At 41.9% G+C, this 17,791-nt stretch overlaps 1 long non-coding RNA gene across 14 annotated transcripts in view; it reads right to left on the bottom strand.

Moving 5' to 3' along the window:
* Window positions 1-17,791, bottom strand: part of LOC102901393 — a 161,891-nt gene that overhangs the window by 60,515 nt on the left and 83,585 nt on the right. For 9 of the 14 annotated variants that reach the window (XR_006582807.1, XR_006582814.1, XR_006582806.1 and 6 more), the window contains one exon: window positions 17,627-17,716. The exons of 1 other annotated variant lie outside the window; for it this stretch is intronic. This is a non-coding gene — a long non-coding RNA (uncharacterized LOC102901393). Of the gene's footprint in view, window positions 1-14,402; window positions 17,156-17,626; window positions 17,717-17,791 lie in introns of all 14 variants that reach the window. 4 more of the 14 variants (XR_006582818.1, XR_006582810.1, XR_006582815.1 and 1 more) reach the window with 1 other exon arrangement.

The raw sequence follows: 17,791 nt of genomic DNA on the forward strand, positions 1-17,791 counted from the left end.
TCAGTGCAGAGCCTGCTTGGGATTCTCTCTCTCCCATCCCTCTCTGCTTTCCCCCCGCCCTCTCTCTCTCTCTCTCAAAAATAAACATTTTTTAAAAACAATATTTAGGGGCGCCTGGGTGGCGCAGTCGGTTGAGCGTCCGACTTCAGCCAGGTCACGATCTCGCGGTCCGTGAGTTCGAGCCCCGCGTCGGGCTCCGGGCTGACGGCTCGGAGCCTGGAGCCTGTTTCCGATTCTGTGTCTCCCTCTCTCTCTGCCCCTCCCCCGTTCATGCTCTGTCTCTCTCCCAAAAATAAATAAATGTTGAAAAAAAATTAAAAAAATAAAATAAAATAAAAACAATATTTAAATAAATAAATAAAGAGTGAGTGGATGGATGGATGAGTGAAGTGATAAGGATTGTGCAATATGGACAGAATATCTGTTGCCACAGTAACCCGCTGATGTGAAGGAAAATACCCTCATGAGATGATGATCAATACAGTGAATGAAATCAATGAGGATAACACGGCATATAAAAAAGAAGTTGACCAAAGGCCAAGAGGCCAAAGAACTGGTCTGAAACACAGGCTTCTTACTCTCAGCCACCCATCAGCTGACAGCTCCCAAGCAAGGAGGACCTGGCAAAAGCTCAGCTTACATTCATGTGTTCCGTTCACGGTAATATAAGAATATAATGAGCTACATATGTTTGTTCTGGTTGCTTAGTAAGTCTGTTTATGATTTTGTCCATGTTGTAGAAATCGAATTATTGTGAAGTAACCCAATTTGTCAAAATTGTGAAGTTGAAATCTCTAACTAGGTACTGAAATCAAAAACCAGTGACTCCAGATGCAGCCTATCAACCACCTAGTGGGTCCCTCCTAGGCAAGAATAGACCATTCTAAAGGCAACCCCAACTCCGTACATCCCTACCTAGTGGTCAGGGAAGCAGGGAGGGAGGAGGTAACAACATTTGTATCTGAGCAGTAATAATACAGCATTTACTGAGGACTTTCTAGATGCCAGTGGGCTAAATCCTTTCTATTCATTATCTCACTGAAGCCTCATACCAGTCCTATGGGATTTGTGTTGTTATGTCACTTTATTGAGGGAGAAAGAGAGGCTTTGAGGGGTTAGGCAAATTTCCTGAAGTCAGGGAGGCACAAGTGGCGGAGCTAGAATTCCAGCGTTTCTGACCCCAAATGACTTCCACCGCTCATTTGCTACACTCGCCTGCCTCTCTGAAACGACTCACGCAGGGGTCTCTATAATGGGCAGCGGAGATGTCTGGCTAAGAGCGAAAGAAAGCATGATACAATGAGGTACCGAAGTATCATTGACTACTACCGCAGAAGTCACCTAATGAGAAAAGGATTTTGTTCGGCCTAGCAAACTAAAATTCATTCTCTAACGTTCAGCTCAAAGGGCCCCTCTGCCGTGGGTGGGCCTTCGTCAGTCCTCAGACATAAAGCTGACTGCTCCCTCCTCTGTTCATACTTCTACATACCTCTAGAAGGACGCTTTCTTTTCTTTCTTTCTTTTTTTTTTTTTTTTTAATTTTAATCTTCTATTGTTGTGGTCTGTGTGTCTCTCTCCTTAATGGAACTGTGAGCTTCTGGAATGATGCCTCATTCATCTCCCATCCCCAGCTTCTCTCACGGTGCCCAGTGCATGCCAACCTTGCACATGTTTGCAGAGTGATTCGAGGCGGGAGTTATATAAACAATGAGGGCTGTGATGCGATCTGAGATAAGGGGGAGAAAACAAGAGTGAGCCTCTGCCCGCTTGTGCACACAGGATGTGACCTAGACATCCTCTGCTTGAAAGGTGATGTTCGTATTTTGAGTTGTTGCAGGAACAAAGGGAAGAGAATGGAAGAGAGAAGCAAGAGTTTTCCTGTTCCTGGGGCTCTCGGTGGGTGGCCGGGCTCCTGGCTGGGATTAGATTAGCACCTTCCACCTCTGCGATGCTGTTGCTACATGGAGGGGCTCGTAGTCACCTTCTAGTTATGAAACATAACACAAAGATTCTGATAACAGGCCTCGAAGCAAAACAACACATGTACACTCACTCGCTCACAAAATCCAAAGCAAACTCAGCACAATTTGGAGTACAAGCTAATACATTTATTTCCATGTTTGCTCACTCTGTCTGTAAGTACCTTGTGGACAGATGATGTAGCAGGTTTGCAGTGGGCTCTCTCTTCACAGCCATGCATCACGCCAATTTGGAAAACCTGCAGTCACCCAAAAGGACAAACTCTTAAATTAGTCAAGACCCCATTTTAAAAGACAAGGAGAGGCCTTCTGGACCCCAAGCCTTGCGGGGCGCATACGAGAAAAGCCTTCTGTCATCATACTTGGCACAGAGATTTGCACTTGAACTGCGTAATGTTACAACTACAATTTTCAGCCCCACAGACTAAACTCTGGAGGGAAAAAATGAATGCTAAGTACCTGCTGTCAGTTTTGGCACTCGGAGCTGGAAATGAGTCTCTTTCCCACAAGAAGTGGAAATAAAAACAAACCACTCAGACAGTTTTGGCCTTTACATGGATTTATGAGCATAATCTCTCTCTCTCTCTGTTTCTTGCTCGCACGCAAACTCACACACACACACACTCTCCACATCGTGATCCCTAAGTGGAACAGGTTCATATTAAGGAGCAGTCTTGAAAATCTGACCAAAACAGAAAAGAAAGCCATCCCGGTCTCAAGGACTTTGCCATACCCAACGTGATGTGTATTTCTGGTGCTTTTACGAGCACTTGCTTTTCCAGCAAGAAGTACAAATACACATGATACCATGAACAGCACTACTTATGAAGCCCTTTCCTTCCAACTGAAGAGGAAATAGGACCACGTTTTTTTTTTTTTCTTGAATAAGTTAAATCATTGAGTTATCACGTCATGTAATTGTTCAGTCTTTTAAGGTCTTTGTTGTGTTGCTCGATAAAAAAATATAATTTTCTCAGTAAAGGCTAGTGCCTGGCACAGAGCAAACATTCAATAAACGTTCGTGAATGAATGAATAAACAAACAGATGAGAGGGAATAGTCAACTATAAAGATAAGGATGACAGATTTCATTAAAATGCAGTAATGTTATTATGGTCTTTTATTGACTGGAACACAGACAAGGGAGCCACCTGAACAGGATCATAATTATAGACCTGCCACAAATTTTCAAGGTTTTATGGGAAATGGTTTTTGGTTTTTTGGTTTTTTTTTTTTTTTTTTTTTTTTGGCTCTACCAAGACTTTCTATAATGTGGGCAAAGTATTTATCTCTTTTTCCCTCACAAGGATGTTATAATTCACCATGTAAGTTGTATTTTTTTTTTTTATTTCGACCTGTAGCTTAAAACTGCCACAAGCTGAAAAGTCAGCGCACAGGTAACAGTAATACTAGTGGGGCCTTTAATATATTGGACGCCGGCTTAAAAATCCCACTGTGAACTCAGTCTCCTCAGGTCGCCAGACCTCCTAGGAGTCAATAAGAAGTCCAGCTTAGTGCAGAGCCCCAGGACTCTCCCTAAAAGTCCAACAAGTCTCAGAAATGACTGTCCTTGGATCAGGAAGGCCAACACTCCACAACCTACCATTGTAAGGATTCTGAGGCACACTGGGATTATCAGGGAATCTTGTTATAAGGCAGATTTGGACTTAATAGGACCAGGATAGGGCCTGAGATTTTGCTTTGCTAATAAACTCCCAAGCGATGGTGATGCCATTGGTCCATGGATGGGCCACCTGTAGTAACAGGAGACTGGAGATTTCTGTAGCCACAGAGGTGGCTCATATACTCAGATCAGAGAGAGTATTTGGAACAGCTTCCTATCTTACTACCAGCCCTTTACAGCACAGTCTCTGGAGTCAAACAGACATGAACTGGAAATCCTGATGTTGCCACACTCGGGAGCTTTGGGACTTTGGGCCAATTTTTCATTGTTTTTCAAGTTTCTTCATCTGTAAAATGGGGATGATAATACTCACTTAATAGAACTATTGTGAAAGTTAGTAGTCAAACAGACTTAAATTTGAATTCCAACTCTCCCCTTAACACCTACTGACTATGAGATTTTAGGGAAATCACCCAACTCCATCAAGCTTCAGTTTTCTCATCTGAAAAAGGAAAGATATTAATCCCTAATTTGCAAGGTTGTTTTGAATATTGAGAGAAATACGGCAATGTCCCCAACATAGGACACATTCCTGGGGTTCACATTTACTTTTTTAAATTATTGAATGTAGGGGTGCAGAAGAAATAAGTCATAAAATTAAAATACTCAGAGAAAGTTCTTGGAGAAAGCGGACTTTTATCTGAGTCTTAAAAGAATATAAGGATCTATAGAGTGGACGGGAACACTGCTATGTCATAGACCAGTCAGAGCAGAGACTGATTCCCACCCTCTTCACCTGACTAATTCTTACTTCCCCCTTAGGCCTCAGTTTAGATGCCATTATCTCAGGGAAAGCTTTCCTCCCCACAGGCCAACCTAGTCCCTACACTCGCCATCATTACAATATTCAGTACCTACTGCCATAATTAGATACTCAGCTCCCCACACTAGTCACTAAGGTCCTATAATGTTTGGACTGTGTCTGCTTTGCTCACAGTTGTAACCCTCGACCTAGCACAGTGTTAGCTATTCTGTTCCTATTTTATGCATAATTTAATGAAATTGAATTCAGAACTCAATTGGTCAGGTCTCAAAATACATTTGAAATGAGATGTAATTTCCTTCTAAAAATTATACATGAAATGTCAGAATTTCCACTCAACAACAGGAATTACTGAGAAACAACAGCCCTTTAGACCTTGCAGGAGATAGTAGGTCACAGGCATGAGTCACAGGCTTACTCTCAGCCTAGCAGGATGATTAATGCATCAACCATGGTGGGATAAGCATTATTATCAAGGTGTATATGAGGTATTACTGGAGCGCAGATAAAGCAGCAATTTCCTCCTCAGGAAGGAGTGGGAAGAAAAGCAGGCGGAGCTGCAAAGACGAGGACAGTCGAGCTGGTTGTGAATCCTCAGGAGGATGGGTCGAGAGCACAAATTCTGAAATGTAGCTCCGCCACTTACTATTTGCGGAAACTTAGGCAAGTGACTTGCCTTCTTTGTGCCTCAGTTTCCTCGTCTGAAAATGGGATTAATAATAGAATGTCCTTCACTGGATCCTTCATGTGGATTAAATAAATTGATATACGTCAAGTGCTTAGGGCAGTGCCTGGCACTTAGGAAGGGTCATATAAATGTTAGCTGCTGTTGTTGTTACGGTTCTATTTAGCTGTAGCCAAAAATTATTTTCACCTGCTAATCAAAATTTGGCTTTCTACCTATAACGGGTTCAAGTCCACTGTGTGTCCGGGCACAGCAGCTGAAAACAGCCCATCTAAAGAGAAGGGAGTAGAGACAAAGGCAATCAGAGGCAGACGAATCAGGTATTAGCTGACTGCAGTAATCTAGATGAACAGTGATGAACAGTGGTGTTTTCTCACATTCCGCAAAGAGAGCAATCAGCCCATGCCAGGGTTTTGGGGTGTTTCACTGGAGACAGCTAGGAGGAGAGAGGCGCGAAATCTGTCTTGTATATTTAAGTGTGAGTGCCAATCAAGTGAGGAGTCCTTCTAAGAATGGCTTCTTCTAAGGGCTATTTTTTCCCTCACAGTCTTTTAAGGCAGGAAGACGGCTTAACACATCAAAGAAGCATCATTCATTCTATGCGTTGCTCTGGAGTCATCTTCTCTATCAATATTTCATGAAACAGACTCCCCAGAACCAGCATGCAGACTGAAGGTCAAGAGAGGGTTATTTGCCGCAGACGCTGGAAGGTTCCACTAAAACCCACTGATGTCGTATTCTGAGGCTGTCTACAATTGAGACAAAGAATACTACATCCTAGAGCAGAGTTTTAAGCAAAGAATTCTAGAAAAGACATCTATTTTAGAAACAAGCAAAAAGCCCTGCAGTGTCTTACATTCGTTACATGATCCAGTTCCCTGCTCCAAACAGTGATGTTCCTCTGATTACTCAGCTCTTGGTTTTTCTTATCTCCACTCAATTAATTGTCAGATGATTCTTAGTCATAAGACAATTTTGTCACATGATAAGATGGTATGTGATTGCTTCACACTTCCTCCCTCCAGCCCAAAATTTCACCATTGTGACAGAATAATTTTGGTGAGAATCTCAGAATTTATGACAGCTTCAATCTCAGCAATAGTTCTGTTTTCTGAGTCTTTTCTGGAATAAAAACAGCAGACAGTCCACTAGAAATAAACTGAAGAATGGTCAGTTACCCATTCCATCCTACCCCAAGGCATCACCATGAACTCCCCAGAGCAAGGAGTCATGTCCAGTTAAATGCTTCTGTCATATCTTCAGCTCAGGTCATGATCTCACAGCTTGTGAGTTCGAGCCCCGTGTCAGAGCTGTGCTGACAGCTCAGAGGTTGGAGCCTGCTTCGGATTCTGTGTCTCCCTCGCTCTCTGCACCTCCCCCGCTCACACTCTGTCTCTTTCTCCTTCAAAAATAAAGAAACATTTAAAAAATTTTTTAACAAAATGCTTCTGTCATATAGCATTCAGCACAGTGCCTCACGCATAATTCTATTTTTTATATTATTTGATGATGATTGCAATCCTTGGTTCAGATATTTTTAGAAAATCTTTATTGTATCTCAAATGCCTGAAAAAATAAATCTCAAATGACTTAGCAGCACCAGTGTCACCTGGGAACTTGTTAAATATGCAAATTTTCTAACCCCACACAGCCCTACTGAAGCAGAAGCTGTGGGGTACAATCCAGCGACCCACCTCTGAATAAGCCCTCTCAGTAATTCTGGTACATACCAACATTTGAGAACCACCACACTACATGTATACAAATTAATTTTCAAACAAGTTCTTCGAGTCCCAAAAGGTTAAAACATCAATATGCCCATTTTGTCACATCTTCCTCTACACATCAAGTTACCTGCTGAAAATCCTCTGGTGGTCTGCTAGCACCAACGTGATAAAATACAAATTCCTTAACTTGGTCTACAAAGATTTTTACAAGTCTTCCCTCCCTACCACATACAGCAGGCTTCAGACCACTGTGCACAGTCTTCACTCCATGTGATACATGCTCTGGACCCTCTCCCTAGAACATTCTTGCCCCTCCTTTGCTTGGCAGACCCCTCTCCTCCTTGGAGACAAAGCTCTGATATCACCTCCTTCCCCGACTCCCCCAGGTATAATTGGGTGCTGTGTCCTCAGTCTTGTTCATTTATCTCCATGGGCATCTATTAAATCATTTTGTAATTTATCTTCCCATGTCCAAGAACCCTGGGATAAACAATAAGCAATTCAAGAGCAAAGACTGCATCATCAGAGCTAAGTTCAGTGCCTGACTCTATCAGATGTTCAACATTTTTGTTGAATAAGTGCTCAATGCCACAGCCACAGAAAGGTAATCCAAACATTTATACACTCTATACTAAGACAAATACAACTAAGATCAGGAAAGGAGTTCATGTGATAAAGTCTTTAGCTGGGGCTGAAAGCCTGTGTGAATGGAAATTTAATGGCAGAAAAAGGAAGTGTGGCCAAGTCAGAAAACATGGTTTTTGACTCCATCTCTTACAGCCATTTAACCTTGAACAAATGAGTCCCTGGGTCTCAGTTTCCTCGTATGTAGAATGGGATGGAATCATACCTACCCTGTTTACCTTACTGGTTGTTGTGATGATGTCGTGAAAGATATCATTAATGTATCAAGTCCTATCCTTATGCAGTTTGATCTTCTTCTTAAATATTACATTAATGAAAACATTAAATCACATTAAAGTTTGAAGATTTCAATGCATTCACTAAACATGAGGTGTTGTGATAAGAGGAGGAGGAAAGGAAAAAAGAAGTTCACCAGTTCAAAAACATTCCTTTGAACTTAGCAGAGGTGTCTCAACCCAGGAAAACTTCCTGCGGATACTTGCTCTAACCATGGGTTTGTTTGTCTGTTTGTTTTCTATCAATCTCCATGCTCCCACCCTTCAAATATCTTCCAACTTCTGATTTCTGAAGGTGAAAGCAACAAGGGCGGCTTGTGCTTGTTGTCTCCTTCCCCACCTCCCTTCCACATAGTCTCTATTCCCATTTTCTACCTCTCGCAAGGCAGGGGAAGTCTGCCAATTAGGTTTATCATCATTCTCCCAAGAGCCTCATGTCATACAATTATGCCAAGCTTCAGACTGCCTGCAGTCAGGTTATCAGACCACTTTCAACTTCAGTCTTTTTGGCAGCTATAAGGCATTTGGTGGGACTGGGCAGGGCCTTTAACTCACAGGTTGCTCACCAAGTACAGTTAATGCTTAAGACAAGAGTAAAGGAATTTGAAACGGAGTCTGGCTTTGGAAATTCTGCTTAAGGGATGTCAGCAGTTTATAAAATTTAGTCATGTTTTAGATTAAGTTTACTGCTTTTTTTGTATGTGCTAATCCATAATCTCCTTTCATTGGCAATATGTTCAGTCTATTTTGATAGTCCTGTTCAGACTCTATTAATCATATGATGTGATGACTTTCCTACTTTTCAATGTTTAAGATGCTCCGAGGAAAGTCTGTCTCCCCAAACATTTATGTGCTACACTGTAAGCCATTTTTGCTATGAAGAGAGTTGTAAGATCAAATATGGGCTTTATAGTGCTGACAATGAATACAGATATGGGCAGGCAGGCTTGACCTCTTGCAACAAGGATGGTGAGCAAACAGCCTAAGCAAAATTGAGAGGAAATGAAGCAAAAAAGAGGAAACAAAAAGGTGAGAAAATAGAAGGGTGGAGGCTAGACAGGCGATCCATGAGGCCACAACAAAAGGAATGTGTTATATGACCAAAGTAAGACCTCTAAAAAGGGCTCGTGTGCATAGAGAACACATAGGGCTCTTCTCTGATGTAAGAGGTAAACGTTGAAGAAAAGAGAATAACTTGTTCTGAGAAATTTCTAGACTGAGGGAGAATCCAGGAAATCTGCTAAAGTTTAAATAGTCATGAGACCAGACCAGTTTCAGCCTGGAACCAAGAGGCAGACCCAAAACCCTAAGAAAATGTGTGCTTCTTCCTTGACAAAAATGGATTAAAATAGCTTAGAATACATATAGGAACAGGGAGAAGTAGCAGTCTTGGAAGGGCCAACTGGCCTATTAACGTATGCTACCTAAAATAAATAATGTAAGATATTATAATTATATCCCCATATGTAGCTTCTTCCACGAGCTCTCGCCAACCTGCCATTGTTTTCATCCTCTAATAGGGTTGATGATGGGTGTGTTCTGCCAAAGAGGACACTGGAGAGTAGGGGATCTCTTACACAGTGAGGGGAAGCTCCCCTTTCCATTGGTTGATGATGGCAAAGATACACCATTGGTCAACTGGTGTCCCCCTAATAAACACACAAGATTGACCTGATTCCCTGTTCTACTAATTGGGAAGTTTCCATGGCCTATGTAACATTTCTGAATTGCTAGCGGAATGGAGGTTGAACCTCTAGTAGTCACTTCCAGATATGAGCTCCCATTTGCACTGAAATGTTCATTTCAAGGATCATCATAGATAATCTCATCTGTCAACTATGGGTCCCAATTCTTCCTCATACTGACCAGATATTGAATTCAACCCCTTTTGCTTAATTTTCATCACCCCCAGTCAATAAACCAACAAAATAAATAAAACCAACGGAGGGGCATTTGTGTGAATAGAAGACTGTCAAAGAATGAGGCAATGGCAGGATATACACCACAGATCTGCAACTTAAAATTCCTTGGTTGTATCCCTACTCCCAGAAGTCTCTAGGCCCCTTCTCAGAATGGACTCCAGTCTTCCACCATCCTGCTTCAACCTTGTCTCTCTTCTCTCTCAATCACACCCTCCAAAAATTCTGTTCATTTATATAATGTAAAGGTCAATTATCTATTTTTTTACTCTGGTTCTTACCAATCCATCTTATTCTGGGCTCATCTTCTACTACAAGAAGCAAGGTGTTGCCTTATTATATGGAGGCTTAGATCTCACACATAAGCTATTCTACAACTCCCAGTGAATATGCCAGTTCAAAGAAGAACTATTTGTTTTAGTGCCTCCTGTGTGCCACAAGTTTAAATGCATAAAGTTCATACAACATCTCTAACAATGCAAAACTGGAGAAACTTAAATTCCAAACAGAAAGGAATGGGAGAAATTCACATATTTAGTCACTTAGTGAAGTAGTGTATTCAGCAGGGATCACAAAATACAAATCACATTTCAACTCATATGCGCAAAAGTTGTAATCGTAATTTATTTAACCTCTAATTCCTCTAGTTTGACTCTACTGATTAGTGTGGAAAGATTAACTCACTGTCCAATCTGATTTAAAGTTTAGTCTGCATTGATAATTTAGGTGGTGGTCAGACGCCTTGGATAAAAAGGTTAAATCTCTCACACACTGCCTCTCTCATTAAGATGGCATCTGACTAGAGAGGGGCATCCTATGTGTCCTTTTGGCATCAGAAATGAAGAGGTGCCCTTGAGTGCAGTGTTGCTTCCTCCTTTGGTCTCTGGAGCAGACCCAAGGCTGCTCTGTGATTTGCCAACATTCACTGATGGAGGCTGCTGCTAGTTTAGCTCAACCTCCTCTCTTGGTTTTGCCAAGCCCCTGTTTGCACCTTGCTTGATTAGGCCTTGCCTTGGCTTCTGATGGCTGAACACCTCTAAGCAGTTGTCAAAGACCCCATCCAGCCCCTGACTTACAGTCCACCCCCAGGCCTCACTGCTTGCTTACCTTGGTCCACCACAACAAATCACACAGGCTCGCTGGCTTTCAACTCAGTATGGACTCCTCTGGGAATAGAGAGGTATTCCAGAAAGTGGCAGCCAGACCCTTTGCTGGTGCAGTATAACCACACAGCCCCTCTTCCTAATCAGACAGAGCTACCCTACTATGCACAGAGGTCTCCTCCCAAATTCTTAAACATAAGTGATCAGTGGGGGGAGGCACAGGGTAGGTTTTCTCCAGTTATAAAATGCACAGTAAATTGAGAACCACACTTAATTCTTTCACTTTCCTCCCTTCTCTCTCCTCTCTGTCCCATCTGCATCTGAGATTGAAAGGGAGCAAACTTTTATCTTGCTTCCTTTTGTGTTAAACATAGCCCTGCATCTACTGAGCAGCAAGCTTCCTGCTTTGCTGTTGAGGCCAAAACAAGCATCTTCTTCACACCATAGGAAAACTCGATGGTCTGGGTCATCCAGGCTTGGTGGTAATGTGCAAGAGAGGGCTTTGGCCAAAGGAATAGCAAATCCTTTCTCCTTGTAGCATAATCCTATCTGAATGTCACATGCTAAGTATTACCTCACTCTTGCTCCTGACATCACTCCCACAAGCAGGAGGTACCTTGGCCAAGGCGAAAAGATGAAGGTCAAGTACTCAGGAAGACAGAAAAGTATATGAATAATTAAAAATGTATCACCATTATAGAATAACCATTCAAAATATGCTTATGAAGTTCTTAATAAAAATGCACATGTTAGAACGCTATTGGAAAGAAAGCAGGATAAAAATGTATGTGGAAAATAAAATCACAGTTACACTAAAATGTATACAGAGGAAAGGTTAATAGGAAAGATACTGAAATGTTAACAGTGGTGGTATCTGAGCAGCTGGTCTATGATTCTTCTCAATTTTCCTAATTTTTCAAACTTTCATAACGAGGATATATTTTTACAATGTTTACAATCATAAAAATTTTATAATTTTTAAAAATTTGTTGGCTGTAAATAAAAATTTTTTTAAAGTTTTTTTTAAAAGTAAATTTAAATAAATATTTTTCCTGCTATTTATTAACTCTTTTACCAAATATTTATTGAACACCTGCCACATTCCAGCTACTGTTCACGTGGGTTCTGGGTACAAATGAGACAAAGTCTCTGCTTTTGTGGAGTTTTACTCTTTAATAGGAGAGGAGGGAGATGATAGTGGTGTCAAAACTAGTCCAAGGTTAAATGAATTATGGAACATCAATACAAAGAACTACTATGCAGAGTATATTAAGTATATACTATACTCTGCATAATTGTATACTAGTATAGTATATACCATACTATATGTATATCAATACAGTATATACTATACTCTATGTATATAAAAATACAAAGAACTACTCTGCATAGTGTGTATATATATGTACATATATGTATATATGTACATATATGTACATACATATATGTACATGTATATATGTACATATATGTACATATATGTACATACATTATGTATATGTACGTGTGTATGTATATGTGTACATATATGTACATATACATGTATGTATATATACATATATATACACACACACTCTGCATAGTATATATATATATAGTATAGTATGTATATTATATATATATATATATATGCTCTGCAGAGTAGTTCTTTGTATTTATATATATATAGTATACTCTACCATATATAGTATATTCTGCATAGTAGTATATGTAGTATAGTACACTATACTATATATTATAATGTACTATATTATACAGTAGTATACTATACTATACTATATATACTATACTATATATATATATTTATAATGTTATACTATATGGTACCTAATGATAGCATAGTATACTATAAATATAGATATATAAAAATACACAGTATATAGTATACAAAAATACTATGCAGCTATTAGATATAATTAAGCAACGATACAGAAAAATTTTCAAAATATAATCTTTAGAACAGTATACAGAGCATTGTTGCACACACACATACTTGTTTAGTATATCTCTTTCTCGAGGAATACATAAGAAGCTGTTAACAGTGGCTGCCCTTGGGAAAGATCTTTAGAGAATTAGAGGGCAGAGGTGGCAAGCAGATTTGCTGGGTATATTTGAATTATTTAAGACATGCTTGTATTGCCTATTTTAAAAAAGAATAATAACTACATTTTAAAAAATGCTATCTTTCCTTACCAACCATGCAGTTTGCTGCATCTTTTTGGAACATTTAAGAATAATTTTGACTCTCTCAACCTTCAATTCTATTTAAGTTTTTTCTATGAAAAGAGTGTCAATTTACATAGAAGGCTATATTTAGAGAATGCTACATATTCATTTAGTCTCCTGATACAAAAAAAAAAAAACTTTTAGCCTCTTAAATTATCTTTGCATATTTTCATTCAACGATCCTCTTAGCAAGCTAACATGTTCAGTGGGGGGAAAAAGTCATCTTGAAGGGCTTGAAAAATAAAAACTAAGTAGGAGGGGACTCTGCAGGGCATGAAGTCCAAACCTCAAAGTGAGAACCCCCTTAACATGTGGTCTTCTGTTCTTTATGTAAATACCACAGAAGTTTTACTCTCTCATGAGACTGACTACTCACCCCGTCTGGAGACAGCTCAAGTTACCATAAAGGCCTTCATGTATTAGGTAGAAACCTTCAATTACCAACTGAGGTTTTTTTCTATACCTGGAATACCCACCCTGCCTGACAACCCCCTTTCAGAATCCTACCAGGTTTTCTGAATGCATTAGGCTTATCACATAATCACATCCCCCTCAAGACCCTAGCCCCTGAGGGTAGATCTGCGCTTCCTTCTTCTTTGAAGCTCCTTCTGCACAAGGAGACACAGTAGGTGTCTGAATGTGACCCTGGAATGTTGCACTGAATGTGAGCTCACTACTTCAGCAGGTGCCTTCTGGGCCCTGAAATTACATCTGAAGCAAACGGCTCAGCAGTGCAGTAGAGAAGGTAGCCGGGAGGCAGTGGGACCCATCCCAAGCACAAGCACGAAGTGGGTGTGACAGACAGGAAGATGGCGATAGTTTCTGTTCCTTGTGCAGCTGAGCCACTGGCTGCTGCATCTTCAGCAGGCTGGGCAACCGGGGTATTTGTGTGCGGCGGCCTGCACACTGGGCGCCGTATTTAATGTTCTTCAGCTGTGCAACAGGACCGCCAACTATGACCCTGCCTTCATCCTTATCTAATCATTTTATGGGGCATTAAGCTGCCTTTGGCTAAACCAGTTGCCAGCTGCAACAACACTCCAGGAAAGGACACAGCCCCCTCTTAGGATAAAGCGCGTTGCACTAGTGGCACCCGCCTGTACATAGCTCTGATCCAGAGCTTATATAACTTATCTTAGGCTCATCCTCCCTCTCCTCTCCGCGCAGGGCCGTGGAACTACACCCACTTGCTGGAGGCAATCGCTTTCTGAAGGTGCCTGTGCTATGCAAAAGCACTGGGAGGATTGTAGAGATAAAGTTGGTGAGCCTTTTTCACTTGGCATCATAAAGTTCACAGTCTTGGGTGAAAGGCAGACAGCTCATTGTTTAACTTTAGGGCCAAGTTTTCCCGGGCGGTAAATATTAATGATCCTGGTTTTGCTACAGTCAGTGGTTACCTGTGTGGAGAGATGCAGAACCCGTGGGCAACCTGAAGGCATCTCGGACATGTTTTTGCTTGAAAGGGGAATTGCCGCATGCCTGTCTTCATCCTCACCCTCTTCTCCATGTGCCTCGCTTTGCTGCCGGCACATGTTTGTTCTGCAGCTTCTGGCAGCTGCTACTCAAGGCAGTGGGATTCCAGCAGGTGAGGAATGTATATTATGCAAACCATGGCAACCAGAAACACCAACATTCCCTATACCTCCCTGAAAACCAATGGCACAGCTTTTGCAACAAAGTGCGTATGTTAGAACAGTCTCCGTCCCAGGAATAAGCTATGAGCCTTGACAGAGAGGGGCGGTATGGCAAAGGGGGTAATGACACTGGTGCAGGAGACCGCCTGGGTTTGGACCCTGATTCCGAGACTGTTTTACCTCAAGCAGGTATGGCAACACTCTATTGCCTCAGTTTCCTCATCTGTAAAACAGGGGAAGTATCTCAAAAGGAAGTTATGGAGATTAGATGAGTTAATACAAGTAAAGTGCTTAGAATTGTGCCTGGCACAGAATAAACCCTCTTTACACGTTAGCTTGTCTGAAAGACAATTGTATCTATGCCCAAGTAGTTATTATTTATAAGCCCATGATGCCCAAAGCTCTAACTCCAGAGCAGACCTCTCCTGAGTGGCTCATGGGACATCTCCTCCTGGCTGTTACCCCAGCTCCTCAAACTCAGCATATCTAGCACCAAATTCATGATTGGTGCCCATCCAGGATGAGCTCTCTCTAGGACCCTCTGCCTCTAAGAGCAGCACCACTATTCACCCCGGGTGCAAGCTGACACCCTGCGTCTCCTTTGCCCTTCGTGCTCACCTAATCCAAGCCATCACCCAGCCTCTGATTTAGGCCATGCCAGTCCCTCCCAACTGGTCTACCCTCATCTTCTCTCAACCCTCTCCAATCTGTCCTCCATGCAGTAGCCAGAGTGATCGGCTAAATCATAAAGCTGTTGAGACACAGACACACATGCACTTCCCAAAATCCCTCAGTGTCTCCCCATGGGCTCTCTCACAAGAACTAAAATCCTTCCAAGGTCTTACACGGTCTGTCCCCACCTGCCTCCTCTACCTCACCTTGTACTGCTTTTTCTCTTTGGGCTTCCTCCATGTCCTTGGACACATTGTGCCACTCTACCCCAGGGCCTTTGTACATGCTGTTTCCCCAATCCCTTTGCATTTCATTTATAATTAACTTTTGCTCATCCTTCAAATTATAGCCCAGATGCTTTCCTGAGGCCCTGGTTAAAGTCAGGCTTCTTTCTCATATGTCCTCAAAGAACCACGTACCTATCAAGCCATGCTCATAATTAGATATACATTAATGTGATTATTTGAGTAATGTCTATCTTCACAACAGACAGAAAACTTAACAAAAGCAGGAACTTAGGATAGTAACCAGCCCATGGGAGGTGCTCAGAATTTTTAGAATTAACCAACAGAAGACTTACATTATTTAGTGATTCCTCCTGCCCCACCCTGTATATCACCCCCACTGAACCCACATGCAGACCTTTGAAATTAAGTACGATTGTCTCATTTTAACAGATGAAGACAGTGAGTCTGAGAAACTAGATCATTTGTTCACGATCATGCAGAAAATAAATGGAAGAGCTTCAGACTTTTCAGAAATAAAGCCTCTTCCCACAAATGCTTCGACAGCTTGTCTTAAATAGTCCTTTTTAATAGCCCAGAACCTTTGGTTAGGGAGCTATTCTTATCTGCGCTCAGATACTGGACTGGTCTCAACCAGAGGCCCCACACACCTCAAATCACTGCTGTCCTGGCAGCTCCACCTTGCCTGCACATCCTGGCCCAGAGAGGGAGGCTTCTGCTAATCTTCAAGTCACTGCCCAAAGCAAAGAGATTCCCCCACGTGCCCCCGGCCCCAATCTCCAGCAGAGACCATCAGCACCCAGGTATCACCCCTCCACCTTATCAGTCGGGGTCAAACCAGGAAAACAGAAAGCAAATTTCCATATTTCAAACAAAGAGAATTTTTTACACAGGTGACAAAAAAGAGGCTGATTAGCCAATCTGGGCACAAGGCAGCACCGGGGGAATTAGCAGCAGTGGGAAGCCACTGTCACCCTTAGGCCACAAGGACTAAGGGAGGAGGAGCCTTACCAGAGCCCACGGGCCTAGATCATCTTTGGTATGGAGGAGAACCCCGATGTGGTAGGGAGGATGATGGCCCCTTCAACGATGTTCACATTCTAATCCCCAGGATTTATAAACATGTCCTCTTACAGGGCAAAAGGGACTTTGCAGCTGTGATTAGGTAAAAGGTCGTCAGATGGAGAGCTGACCCTAGATTATTCAGGTGGACCTAGTGTAATCACAAGATTCCTCACAAGAGGGAGTAAGGAAAGTCAGAGAAAGCAACGTGACAATGGATGCAGCAGTTGAAGTGATGTGGCCACAAGTCAAGGAACATAGGCAGCCTCTGGGAACTGGAAAAGGAAAGGAAACAAGAACTTCCAGAAGGAGGGTGGCCCTGCTGACTCCTTGACTTTAGTCCCATAAGGCTTCATTCAGACCTCCAGAACTGTAAGATATTAACCTTGTGCTGTTTACGTCCCAAAGTTTGTGGTAATTTCTTACACCGGCCATAGGAAACTAACGCACCCAGCTTATCCGTTCTTCCCATGCTGCAGTCTGTCCACTAGCTGAATCCAACAGGGAGCCAAGTGACAGAGAAGCCAGGGAAACAGCCTGCAAGGGAAGGACAAGGAAAGGATCTGGGGGGAGAAGGCTGAGGACCACTGCAATCCATGTATCACCCCTGTGGGAAATGTGTGCTTCCAACACACATCTGAGACTCATTTTTCTGAGTTCGTTTAACATATTATGCATATACATCATCCTGTTGAGTTTATTCTAATCTAAGTGGAAAGATCACTAACCTATTGAAGCCTGTGCTGTATCAGAAGCACCACAGACCCAAGGCTTATTCTCTCCTGAGCTGTTCAAATTCATTATCAGTCGTGAGAACCAAGGAATAACATTTGGTCAAGGAGTACTTTTCATAAGATGGTCTAGTAATTTTATGGGCCCCCCCTTTGATTTTTCCTATTTTATTAGCATGTAAATCAAAACAGATGACATCACCTTATCTTTCTCAACTGTACCAATAATGGACTACAATCTATAAAAGGAAAGTTCTGTATACAAAACAAGCACTACCTGGGTTATCATGTGAGCGGGGTCCTGCCCACTGCTCCCCGTCTCTGAGTCAGTCCCCCAGTGTGATGTGGCAGCCCATCTCCATCAGCTCTGTGGTCAGAAAAACAAAATGGGTCATTGCCCTGTGACAAAAGGACTTTCACTGAAAATACAGCAATTAAGAGA

The sequence above is a fragment of the Felis catus genome, chromosome C1, assembly GCF_018350175.1.
Source record: "Felis catus isolate Fca126 chromosome C1, F.catus_Fca126_mat1.0, whole genome shotgun sequence".
In the NCBI taxonomy this organism is placed as follows: Eukaryota; Metazoa; Chordata; class Mammalia; order Carnivora; family Felidae; genus Felis; species Felis catus.